The sequence below is a fragment of the Odocoileus virginianus genome, chromosome X (assembly GCF_023699985.2).
Source record: "Odocoileus virginianus isolate 20LAN1187 ecotype Illinois chromosome X, Ovbor_1.2, whole genome shotgun sequence".
Taxonomy (NCBI): Eukaryota; Metazoa; Chordata; class Mammalia; order Artiodactyla; family Cervidae; genus Odocoileus; species Odocoileus virginianus.
Genome location: NC_069708.1, coordinates 44,356,560 through 44,369,674, shown reverse-complemented (window position 1 = coordinate 44,369,674; position 13,115 = coordinate 44,356,560).

The window sequence follows — 13,115 nt, the reverse complement described above, 5'->3', positions numbered from 1 at the left end:
GAAGCTAAATAAAGTTTAAAGAAGAGTAATTGAGCAGAGGGGACATGAGACTGTTGTTAAAATACTCCCTTTAAACAGATCTTGGGGGAAGAAGTTAAGATGGTGGAGGAATAGGATGGGGAGACCACTTTCTCCCCCACAAATTCATCAAAAGTTCATTTGAATGCTGAGCAAACTGCACAAAACAACTTCTGATCGCTAGCAGAGGACAGCAGACACCCAGAAAAGCAGCCCATTGTCTTCAAAAGGAGGTAGGACAAAATATAAAAGATAAAAAGAGAGACAAAAGAGTTAGGGATGGAGATCCGTCCTGGGAAGGGAGTCTTAATAGAGGAAATTTCCAAACACCAGGAAACCCTCTCACCGGTGGGTCTGGGGGAAGTTTTTGAATCTCAGAGGGCAACCTAACTGGGAGGAAAAATAAATAAAACCCACAGATTACATGCCTAAAAACAACTCCCAGCAGAAAAGTACCCCAGACGCTCGCATCCGCCACCAGCAAGTGGGGGCTGAACAGAGAGGAGGGGCGGCAGCATTGCTTAGGGTAAGGACCAGGCCTGAAGGCCCTGAGGGCAATCTGAGGGAGCTAATGAGATAGCAACTTAAACTGTGGAATAGCAAGAGAGAGAGAATTAACCTGGGAAAAGCCCTAAACTTAGGTACTACCCACCTGTTCCCAGAACAAAGGACTGAGTGAATACCAGAGAAGAGCTAGCCTGCTGCAGACCAGCCCATCCCCCTCTGGAGGCAGGAAGCAGGAAGGAGGGGAAAGGGCAAACTTGGCCCCAGAGATGGCATCACCTACCAAACTGCAAACAGGCTTCCAGTCTCTAACCAAAGACTTCCTGAGATTCTGAATGGTTGACATCTGCCGGGAGGGTCACAGCCAGAAATCAGCTCCCCAGAAGAGACACAAGGCGCACCTGAACAGCATGCCCAGAAACAGGCTGGGACCACAGAGGGAATAAGGCGCACTGCACCCGGGGAGAGTGTGCTCGTCAAGCTCCTGGTTGCCTGAGCTGCTCATATGGGGAAGGCACAAAACGCAGGCCCAGCCGAGTCTGGGCCTTTGTGGAGTACCCAAGAACCTGAACCAGAGTGGCTTAGGCCTGGGAACTGCATGCAACTCAGGGCCCGCTCCCTGTAGAGCAGTCTGGAGCCTGAGAAGTGTAGAATGGGAAAGCACACACGCCGCGAGCTGGGGCAAACCCAGTGTGGCCGGAACACTGCAAGCACTCCCCACACACTACCAGTGATATTTGTCTACAGTGCCCCTCCCTCCCCACAGCACGAATGAACAAGCAAACCTAAACAAGAGAACACCTCCGCCCACTTGTGTCAGGGTGGAAACTAGACACTGAAGAGACCTGCAAACAGAAGCCAAATAAACAAAGGGAACCGCTTGAGAAGTGACAGGTAAAACAGATTAAAATCCCTGTAGCTAACATCGACTACACCAGAAGGGGCCTATAGATATTGAGAAGTGTAAGCTGGAACAAAGAGCTATCTGAAACTGAACTGAACCCACACTGCCACAACAGCTCCAGAGAAATTCCTAGATATATTTTTACTAATATTACTATTTTTTTAATTTAAAAAAATTATCTTTCTTTTTTTAAAGTCCTATATTACTCCTCTATTACTCCTTAATTTTCATTTTTATAACCCACTGTAACCTGGCAAAAAAAAAAAAAAAAAAAAAAAGACCCTAATTTTATTTTATTTTAATTTTTTTCATTTATTTTTATTAGTTGGAGGGTAATTACTTTACAATATTGTAGTGGATTTTGCCATACATTGACATGACAGCCATGGATTTACATGTATTCCCCATCCTGATCCCCCCTCCCACCTCCCTCTCTATCCGATCCCACTGGGTCTTCCCAGTGCACCAGGCCCAAGCACTTGTCTCATGCATCCAACCTGGGCTTGTGATCTGTTTCACCCTAGATAATACACATGTTTTGATGCTGTTCTCTCGAAACATCCCACCCTCCCTTCTCCCACAGAGTCCAAAATTCTGTTCTGTACATCTGTGTCTCTTTTTCTGTTTTGCATATAGGGCTATCATTACCATCTTTCTAAATTCCATATATATGTGTTAGTATACTGTATTGGTGTTTATCTTTCTGGCTTACTTCACTTTGTATAATGGGCTCCAGTTTCATCCATATCATTAGAACTGATTCAAATGAATTCTTTTTAATGGTTAAAGCACATTTCATATGTATTTGTTAAATTTTTTTATATTGTATTTTTAAGAGTCTAACCTCTACTCTAGATTTTTAATCTTTGTTTTTCAGTATTTGATATCAATTTTGGACATTTAAGAATCCAATATTCAGTACCCATTTTTACTCAGGAGTGTGATTACTGGTTTGATCACTCTCTCCCCTCTTTAACACTCCATTTTCTCCCCCAGATTACCTCTATTTCCTCCCTCCCCCTTCTCTTCTCAATCCAATTCTGTGAATCTCTGTGGGCATTCTGGGCTGTGAAGAACACTTAGGGAACAGAGTACTGCCTAGATCTGTCCCTCTTCTCTTGAATCCCCCTTTTTCTCCTCCTGCTCACCTCTATCTCCTTCCTCCCTCTCCTTTTCTTCATGTAACTCTGTGAACCACTCTGGGTGTCCCTCACTGTGGAGAATCCTTTCACCATTAACCTAGAAGTTTTATTATCAGTGCTGTATGGATGGAGACATCTTGAGGCTACTAGAAGAATAAGACTTAAATCCAGAGGCAAGAGGCTTAAGCCCAAAACCTAGAACACCAGAGAACTCCTGTCTCCAGGGAACATTAATTAATAAGAGATCATCCAAAAGCCTCCATACTTACACTGAATCCAACCACCACCCAAGAGGCAATAAGTTCCAGAGTAAGACATACCACGCAACTTCTCCAGCAATGCAGGAACAGAGCCCTGAGCATCAATATACAGGCTGCCCAAAGTCACACCAAACCCATAGACACATTTCCAAACTCACTACTGGACACTCCATTGCACTCCAGAGAGAATAAATCCAGCTCCACCCACCAAAACACCAAGGCAAGCTTCCCTAAGCAGCAAACTTCGACAAACCAAATGTCCAGCCCCACCCACTGGGAGAAACTGCCACAATTAAAAGGAACCACAGACTACCAGAATACAGAAAGGTCACCCAAAATACAGCAATCTAAATAAGATGAAAAGGCAGAGAAATACCCAGCAGGTAAAGGAACATGAAAAATGACCACCAAGTCAAACAAAAGAGGAGGAGATAGGGAATCTACCTGAAAAAGAATTTACAATACTGATAATAAAACTGATCCAAAATCTGGAAAACAAAATAGAGTTACAGGTAAATAGCCTGGAGACAAGGATTGAGAAGATGCAAGAAATGTTTAACAAGGACCTAGAATAAATACAAAAGAGTCAATTAAAAATGAATAATGCAATAAATGAGATCAAAACACTCTGGAGGGAACCAACAGTAGAATAATGGAGTCAGAAGATAGGATAAGTGAGGTAGAAGATAAAATGGTGGAAATAAATGAAGCAGAGAGGAAAAAAGAAAAAAAAGAATCAAAAGAAATGAGGACAACCTCCAGGACTTCAGGGACAAGCTGAAACGTCCCAACATTCGAATCATAGGAGTCACAGAAGAAGAAGACAAAAAGAAAGGCCATGAGAAAATACTCGAGGAGATAATAGCTGAAAACTTCCCTAAAATGGGGAAGGAAATGATGACGCAAGTCCAAGAAACCCAGAGAGTCCCAAACAGGATAAACCCAAGGCAAAACACCCAAAGACACATATTAATCAAATTAACAAAGGTCAAACAAAAAGAACAAGTATTAAAAGCAGCAAGGGAGAAAGAACAAATGACACACAAAGGGATTCCCGTAAGGATAACAGCTGTTCTTTCAATAGAAACACTTCAGGCCAGAAGGGAATGGCAGGACATACTTAAAGTAATGAAAGAGAATATCCTACAACCCAGATTACTGTACCCAACAAGGATTTCTTTCAGATATGAAGGAGAATTCAAAAGCTTTAAAGGTAAGCAGAAGTTGAGAGAATTCAGCACCAAAAAACCAGCTCTTCAACAAATGCTAAAGGATCTTCTCTACCCAGGAAACACAGAAAGGTTGTATGAACACAAACCCAGAACAACAAAGCAAACGGCAATGGGACCATCCTTATCAATAATTATCTTAAATGTAAATGGGTTGAATGTCCCAACCAAAAGACAAAGACTGGCTGAATGGATACAAAAGCAAGACCCCTATACAGGCTGTCTACAAGAGACCCACCTCAAAACAAGGGACACATACAGACTGAAAGTGAATAGCTGGGGGAAAAAAAAATATATATATATATATATATATATATATATATATATATATATATATATTTCATGCAAACTGAGACCAAAGAAAGCAGTGTTTGCAATACTCATATCAGATAAAACAGACTTTAAAATAAAGGCTGTGAAAAGAGACAAAGAAGGGCACTACATAGATCAAAGGATCAATCCAAGAAGAGGATATAACAATTATAAATATATATACACCCAACATAGGAGCACCAAAATATGTAAGGCAAATGCTAACAAGAATGAAAGGGGCAATTAATAATAACACAATAATAGTGAGAGACTTTAATACCCCACTTACACCTATGGATAGATCAACTAAACAGAAAATTAAGAAGGAAACACAAACTTTAAATGACACAATGGTCCAGCTAGACGTAATTGATAACTATTTGACATTTCACCCCCAAAGCAATCAATTTCATCCTTTTCTCAAGTACTCACGGAACTTTCTCCAGAATAGATCACATTCTAGGCCATAAATCTAGCCTTGGTAAATTAAAAAAAAAAATGAAATCATTCCAGTCATCTTTTCTGACCACAATGCAGTAAGATTAGATCTCAATTACAAGAAAAAAATATTAAAAATTCCAACATAAGGAAGTTATCCCGATAACCAAAAAATCATCAGTTCAGTTCAGTTCAGTTCAGTCACTCAGTCATGTCCGACTCTCTGCCACCCCATGAATCACACCACGCCAACAAATCATAGAAGAAATCAAAAAAGAAATCAAAATATGCATAGAAGCGAATGACAACGAAAACACAACAACCCAAAATCTATGGGACACTTTAAAAACAGTGCTAAGGGGAAGGTTCATAGCAATACAGGCTAAACAAGAAAAAAGTCAAATAAATAACCTAAGTCTACACCTTAAACAGCTAGAGAAGGAAGAAATGAAGAACCCCAGGGTTAGTAGAAGGAAAGAAATCTTAAAAATTAGGGCAGAAATCAATGCAAAAGAAACAAAAAAGACCATAGCAAAAATCAACAAAGCTAAAAGCTGGTTTTTTGAAAAGATAAAAACAATTGACAAACAATTAGCCAGACTCATCAAGAAACAAAGGGAGAAGAGCCAAATCAACGAAATTAGAAAGGAAAAAGGAGCAATCACAACAGACAACACTGAAATACAAAGGATCATAAGAGACTACCACCAGCAGCTCTACCCCAACAAAATGGACAACTTGGAAGAAATGCACAAATTCTTAGAAAAGTATAACTCTCCAAAACTGAACCAGGAGGAAATAGAAGATCTTAACAGAGCCATCACAAGCACAGAAATCGAAACTGTAATCTTCCAGCAAACAAAAGCCCAGGACCAGATGGCTTCACAGCTGAATTCTACCAAAAATTTAGAGAAGAGTTAACGTCTATCTTACTCAGTCTCTTCCAGAAAATTGTAGAAAGCAAACTTCCAAACTCATTCTATGAGGCCACCATTACCCTAACAGCAAAACCAGACAAAAAGGCCACAAAAAAAAGAAAACTACAGGCCAATATTCCTGATGAACATAGATGCAAAAATCCTTAACAAAATTCTAGCAAACAGAATCCAACAATTTATTAAAAAAATCATGTATCATGACCAAGTGGGCTTTATCCCAGGAATGCAAGGATTCTTTAATATCCACAAATCAATCAGTGTAATACACCACATAAACAAATTGAAAGATAAAAACCATATGATTATCTCAATAGATGCAGAAAAATTCTTTAGCAAAATTCAAAATCCATTTATGATTAAAAAAAACTCACCAGAAAGCAGGAATAGAAGGAACACAACTCAACATAATAAAAGCTATATATGAAAAACCCACAGCAAACATTATCCTCAATGGTGAAAAACTGAAAGCATTTCCCTTAAAGTCAGGAAGAAGACAAGGGTGCCCACTCTCACCACTACTATTCAACATAGTTTTGGAAGTGTTGCCCCAGCAATCAGAGTAGAAAAAGAAATAAAAGGAATCCAGACGTGGAAAGAAGTGAAACTCTCACTGCTTGCAGATGACATGACCTCTACAGAGAAAACCCTAAAGACTCTACCAGAAAATTACTAGAGCTAATCAATGAATACAGTAATGTTGCAGGATATAAAATTAACACAGAGAAATCCCTTGCATTCCTATACACTAAAAATGAGAAAACAGAAAGAGAAATTAAAGAAACTATACCATTCACCATTGCAACAGAAATAATATAATACTTAGAAGTATATCTACCTAAAGAAACCAAAGAGCTATATGTAGAAAACTGTAAAACACTGATGAAAGAAATCAAAGAGGACACATACAGATGGAGAAGTGTACTGTGTTCATGGATTGGAAGAATCAATATTGTAAAAATGACTATACTACCCAAAACAGTCTATAGATTCAATGCAATCCCTATCAAGCTACTAACGGTATTTTTCACAGAACTAGAACAAATAATTTCACAATTTGTATGGAAATACAAAAAACCTGCAATAGGTTTGTCAAAGGAATCTTGAGGAAGAAGAATGGAACTGGAGGAATCAATCTGCCTGACTTCAGGCTCTACTACAAAGCCACAGTCATCAAGACAGTATGGTACTGGCACAGAGACAGAAATATAGATCAATGGAACACAATAGAATGGAACAGAATCCATGTAACTATGGACACCTTATACTCGACAAAGGAGGCAAGGATATACAATGGAGAAAGACAACCTCTTTAACAAGTGGTGCTGGGAAAACTGGTCAACCACTTGTAAAAGAATGAAACTAGAACGCTTTCTAACACCATGCACAAAAATAAAGTCAAAATGGATTAAAGATCTAAATATAAGACCAGAAACTGTAAAACTCCTAGAGGAGAATGTAGGCAAAACACTCTCCAACATAAATCAAAGTAAGATCATCTATGATCCACCTCCCAGAATATTGGAAATAAAAGCAAAAATAAATGAATGGGACCTAATTAAACTTAAAAGCTTCTGCACAACAAAGGAAACTATATTCAAGGTGAAAAGACAGCCTTCAGAATGGGAGAAATTAATAGCAAATGAAGCAATAGTCAAAGGATTAATCTCAAAAATATACAAGCAACTCCTGTAGCTCTATTCCAGAAAAATAAATGACCCAATCAAAAAATGGGCCAAAGATCTAAACAGACATTTCTCCAGAGAAGACATACAGATGGCTAAGAAACACATGAAAAGATGCTCAACTTCACTCATTATCAGAGAAATGCTAAACAAAACCCCAATGAGGTACCATTACACACTAGTAGGATGGCTGCTCTTCAAGTCTATAAACAATAAATGCTGGGGAGGGTGTGGAGAAAAGGGAACCCTCTTACACTGTTAGTGGGAATGCAAACTAGTACAACCACTATGGAGAACAGTGTGGAGATTCATTAAAACACTGGAAATAGAACTGCCATATGACCCAGCAATCCCACTCCTGGGCATACACACCGATGAAACCAGATCTGAAAGAGATTCATGCACCCCAATATTCATCACAGCACTGTTTATCATAGCCAGGACATGGAAGCAACCTAGATGCCCATCAGCAGATGAATGGATAAGGAAGCTGTGGTACATATACACCATGGAATATTACTCAGCCATTAGAAAGAATTCATTTGAATCAGTTCTAATGAGATGGATGAAACTGGAGCCCATTATACAGAGTGAAGTAAGCCAGAAAGATAAAGATCATTACATTATACTAACACATATATATGGAATTTAGAAAGGTGGTCACGATAACCCTATATGCAAAACAGAAAAAATAAACATAGATATACAGAACAGACTTTTGGACTCTGTGGGAGAAGGCGAGGGTGGGATGTTTGGAGAGAACAGCATCAAAACATGTATATTATCTAGGGTGAAACAGATCACAAGCCCAGGTTGGATGCATGAGACAAGTGCTTGGGCCTGGTGCACTGGGAAGACCCAGATGGATCAGATAGATAGGGAAGTGGAAGGGGGCATCGGGATGGGGAATACATGTAAATCTATGGCTGATTCAAATCAATATATGGCAAAAACCACTACAATATTGCAAAGTAATTAGCCTCCAATTAATAAAAATAAATGGAAAAAAATAATAATATTGTTATAATTTTTAATAAATGCTCTTTGAATGTAAAACACAAATCTTTTACTACAAATATTATTACAACCCTAATTCTTATGTTTCTTACTAACAATAAATTATAGATGAGAAATCAGGAGGATTAACCAGATACAGCCATTAGATGCTTAGCAACCTAAAATATTTCATTGATGATTTCAGAGACTAGTAGTATTTGCTACTATTCTCTTGTGAATTTAGCTTTATATTTTATTTTAGAACATTCAACATATATTCCATTTCTTCAAAAGACCCTTTTCTTGAAATTGCCTCATCATGAAACTGTTGAAATTTGCAAAGGTGTGTATCCAACTTGAATTGTAAACAGAAAAGAACTGAAATCTTTGTGTAAACTAATAGGTTACAGTATAATTGATATACTACTGGAAAGAACAACTTTCTTAATCTAATATATGAAAAAAAACTGAAGGAATAATTATTAGACATGAAATGAAGAGAAAATATCTCATTTGGCAAATGATACATTTAAATCCCCTTCATCCATTCTAAATATATTTATTAAAAATATATGTACTATGTGCCATATACTAGATATGCAATGAACCAACAAATTAAGACAATGCCTCTGCCCTTACAGAAACAAAAAGATAATGGGAAGGCCATACATTAACCAAACAAAACAACTTGATAAAATAATTATAAGAATCAATATCTTGTTTGAAAAAACAAAAAAAGAAAAATATAAACAAATCTAGAAGTAAATCTAAGCATCATACAAATATGTTTCTCCATAAGTTATTAAGAATAATCAGAGACTGTTAGAGCCAGAAGAGAATTATAACTTCAACTTGTCTGTCTTCTTTTACTAAGGTGAAAACTGGCATAAGAAAATTAAGCAATTTGTTCAAGGTTGCCTGCAATAAGAGATAAGACTATAACTAGGTTGTATGAATCCTAGTCTAATATTCTTTCTATTATATTATACTGACATAATGGACATTTAGATGAATGTTGGTAAGTCTCTTTCTCATGTTCAGGAAATATATATTATTAGGAGATAAAGTCTAATATTTTATTAATGTTTCCATCTTCTTATATGGGGTTTATACAAAAAAGAACAGAACATTTAACAAATCCATGGGCTGTAAATTTTTATTTCCTTCAAGGTTTTACTTCAATTTCAAGGGGCCTTTATAGGGATCAGCATGCATCTATTTACACTGAAAGATTTCCTTGTAGGCTAATTAATTCCTGCAAGAATTTTTTTTTTTTTTTTTATTACCAGAACAGGCTCTCAATGAAGAAAATAAGTTCATTGAAAGGATAATGTTTTTTCAGGAATCAACTTAGGTTTTAAATCGACAGCTAATCTTTCCTGAACCACCTCAAGGTTATCAGTTGTCAATAGATTAAAAAAAATTTTTAAATATCTGTGCTGATGGAAAAAAAACCTTGGACACAAATCATATCGAAATCACTTGTGATCAGCTGTGGAATGTGCTATGAGAAGGCAGAACTTCTGTTAATCTGTCTCACTTGTAAAGAGGTACAGCCTGAATGGCACATTATTGAGATAAATTCTGACTCAGATATATACAGAAACTGTAATCAAGCCAAAAAAATCATTGCTTTATAAAATGTTAGATTTGGTGTATTCATTACAAGTAAATAATTGAAACTCTCTGAAGAACGTCAAAGTTTTATATGAGTCAGGGTTCTCAAGAGACACAGAATCAGTAGGATTAAATAGATCCAGTAGGATATTTATTTATTTAGAGGAATTGTCTGATGAAATTATGGAAGTTGAGATTTTTCAAGAGCTGCATTTGCAAGCTGGAGGCCCAGGAAAGTCAGTGGTATACTTCAGTCCATGTCTAAAAGCCTGAGAACCAGAAACCCAATGGTGTATATCTCAGAGAGCAGGGGAAGACTGCTGTTCCAGATCAAAAGTCATGCAGAAAAAAGACAAAGTCCTCCTTCATCCACATTTTGTTCTATTCAGGCCCCCAGTGATGACCACCCACACTGTGGAGGGCAATCAGATTTAATAAGTACACTGATTCAAACGCTAATCTTATTTGGAAACACTCTCACAGACACACTCAGAAATAACTTTTAGCCAAATATCTGGGTACCTTTTACCTAGCCAAGCTGATACATAAAATCAACCATCACAAGTTTCTTGAAAATAAACCACTTTCCTAAGTGATTTGTATTTTCAAGAGATGGTTGTTGTTGTGCTAAGGGCAACTACAAAGTTGAAAAAAAAAAACCTGCACACTTCATATTCTAAAACATAGAAGTTTTGTAAAACATTTCTGAATAGAAAGTTGAGGAGAGGAAGTACCTTAGGTCTAATAAACTCTGTGCTTTTTATATCAGACCAGAGACTTTGATGATGGATGTCAGGGTGAGGCATTAGTAGAACAAATAGAGAAATAGTATAACCTCTCAGACACAGACAGAGCATCTCTCTGTGCTGATAAAGCCTTCCTTTTATTTCTCCCTCTGCTGACCAACATGGTATTTAATTTAAAATTCCCTCAGTCTGCCTAGCTTTGTAGCCTGGACACAGCTGCCAAAATATACCTGGCTGAGAGGAAGGGTGTGGTTGGTTATGTTGATATCCTGCACTGAAGAGCCATTCTCTTCAGACCCAGCTTTAGAGTTGTTATGTTATTGCCTCTTATATAACAAGTTTTAGGAGTTGCAACTCATCTTAAATCTGAAAATCATTCAATACAGTATCAGGGTCTTTTCTACTGAGTCAGCTCTTCGCATTAGGTGGCCAAAGTATTGGAGCTGAAGCTTCAGCACCAGTCCTTCCAATGAATATTCGGTATTGATTTCCTTTAGTATTAAATGGTTGGATCTCCTTGCAGTCCAAGGGATTCTTAAGAATCTTCGCCACACCACAATTCAAAAGCATCAGTTCTTTGATGATTAGCCTTTTTTATGGTCGAACTCTCACATCCATACATGACTACTGGAAAAAGCATAGCCTTGACAAGATGGACCTTTGTTGGCAAAGTAATCTCTTTGCTTTTTAATATGCTGTCTAGGTTGGTCATAGTTTTTCTTCCAAGGAGCAAGCGTCTTTTAATTTCATGGCTGCAGTCACCATCTGCAATAATTTTGGAGCCCAAGAAAATAAGTCTGTCACTATTTCCATTGATTCTCCATCCATCTGCCATGAAGTGCTGGGACTGGATGTCATGATTTTAGTTTTTTAAATATTGAGTTTTAAGCCAGCTTTTTCACTCTTTCACTTTCATCAGGAGGCTCTTTAGTTCCTCTTCACTTTCTGCCATAAGGGTGATGTCATATGCATATCTGAGGTTATTAATATTTATCCCAGAAATCTTGATTCCAATTTGTGCTTCATCCAACCGGGCATGTTGCATGATATATTCTGCATAGAAGTTAAATAAGCAGGGTGACAATATACAGCCTTGACATATTCCTTTCCAGTCCATTGTTCCATGTCCAGCTCTAACTGTTACTTCTTGACTTTCATACAGATTTCTCAGGACACAGGTAAGGTGGTCTGGTATTCTCATCTCTTGAAGAATTTTCCACAGTTTTTTTGTGATCCACACAATCAAAGTCTTTTGCATATTCAATGAAGAATAAGAGATGTTTTCTCTGGAATTTTCTTGCTTTTTCTATGAGCCAATGGTTATTGGCAATTTGATATCTGGTTCCTCTGCCTTTTCTAAATCCAGCTTGAACACCTGGAAGCTCACAGTTCACTTAGTCTTGAAGCCTGTCTTGGAGAATTTTGAGCATGACTTTGCTAGCATGTGAAATGTTCAACTGTTTGGTAGTCTGAACGTTCTTTGGCATTACCCTTGTTTGGGATTGGAATGAAAACTGATTTTTTCCAGTCTTGTGGCCACTGCTGAGTTTTCCAAATTTTATGGCGTATTGAATACAGCACCTTAACAGCATCATTTTTTTTTTTTTTAAGATTTGAAATAGTTCAGTTTGAATTCCATCACCTCCACTAGCTTTGTTTGTAGTGATGCTTCCTATGGCCCACTTGACTTCTCACTCCAAGATGTCTGGTTCTAGGTGAGTGATCACACCATCGTGGTTATCTGGGTCATAAGGTCTTTCTTTATAGTTCTTCTATGTATTCTTGCCACCTCTTCTTAATATTGTCTGCTTCTGTTAGGTTCATACAGTTTTTATCCTTTATTGTGCCCATCTGTGCATGAAGTGTTACCTCTGTATCTCTAATTTTCTTGAAGAGATCTGTAGTCATTTTGACTGTATTATCTTTTCTCTATTTCTTTGCATTGTTCATTTAGGCTTTCTTCTCTCTTCTTGCTATTCTTTGGAACTCAGCATTCAGATGGGTATAGCTTCCCTTTTCTCCTTTGCCTTTAGCTTCTCTCCTTTTTTCAGCTACTTATAAGGTCTCATCAGACAACCATTTTTCCATTTTGCATTTTTTTTTCTTGGGGATGGTTTTGGTCACTGCCTCTTGTACAGTGTCACGAACCTCTGTCCATAGTTCTTCAGGCACTCTGTCTATCAGATTTAATCCCTTTAATCTATTTGTCACTTCCTCTGTGTAATCATAAGGGATTTGATTTCAGTCACACCTGAATGGATTAAGGGTTTTCCCCTACTTTCTTCAATTTAATCTGAATTTTGCACTGAGTTCATGGTATGAGCGGCAG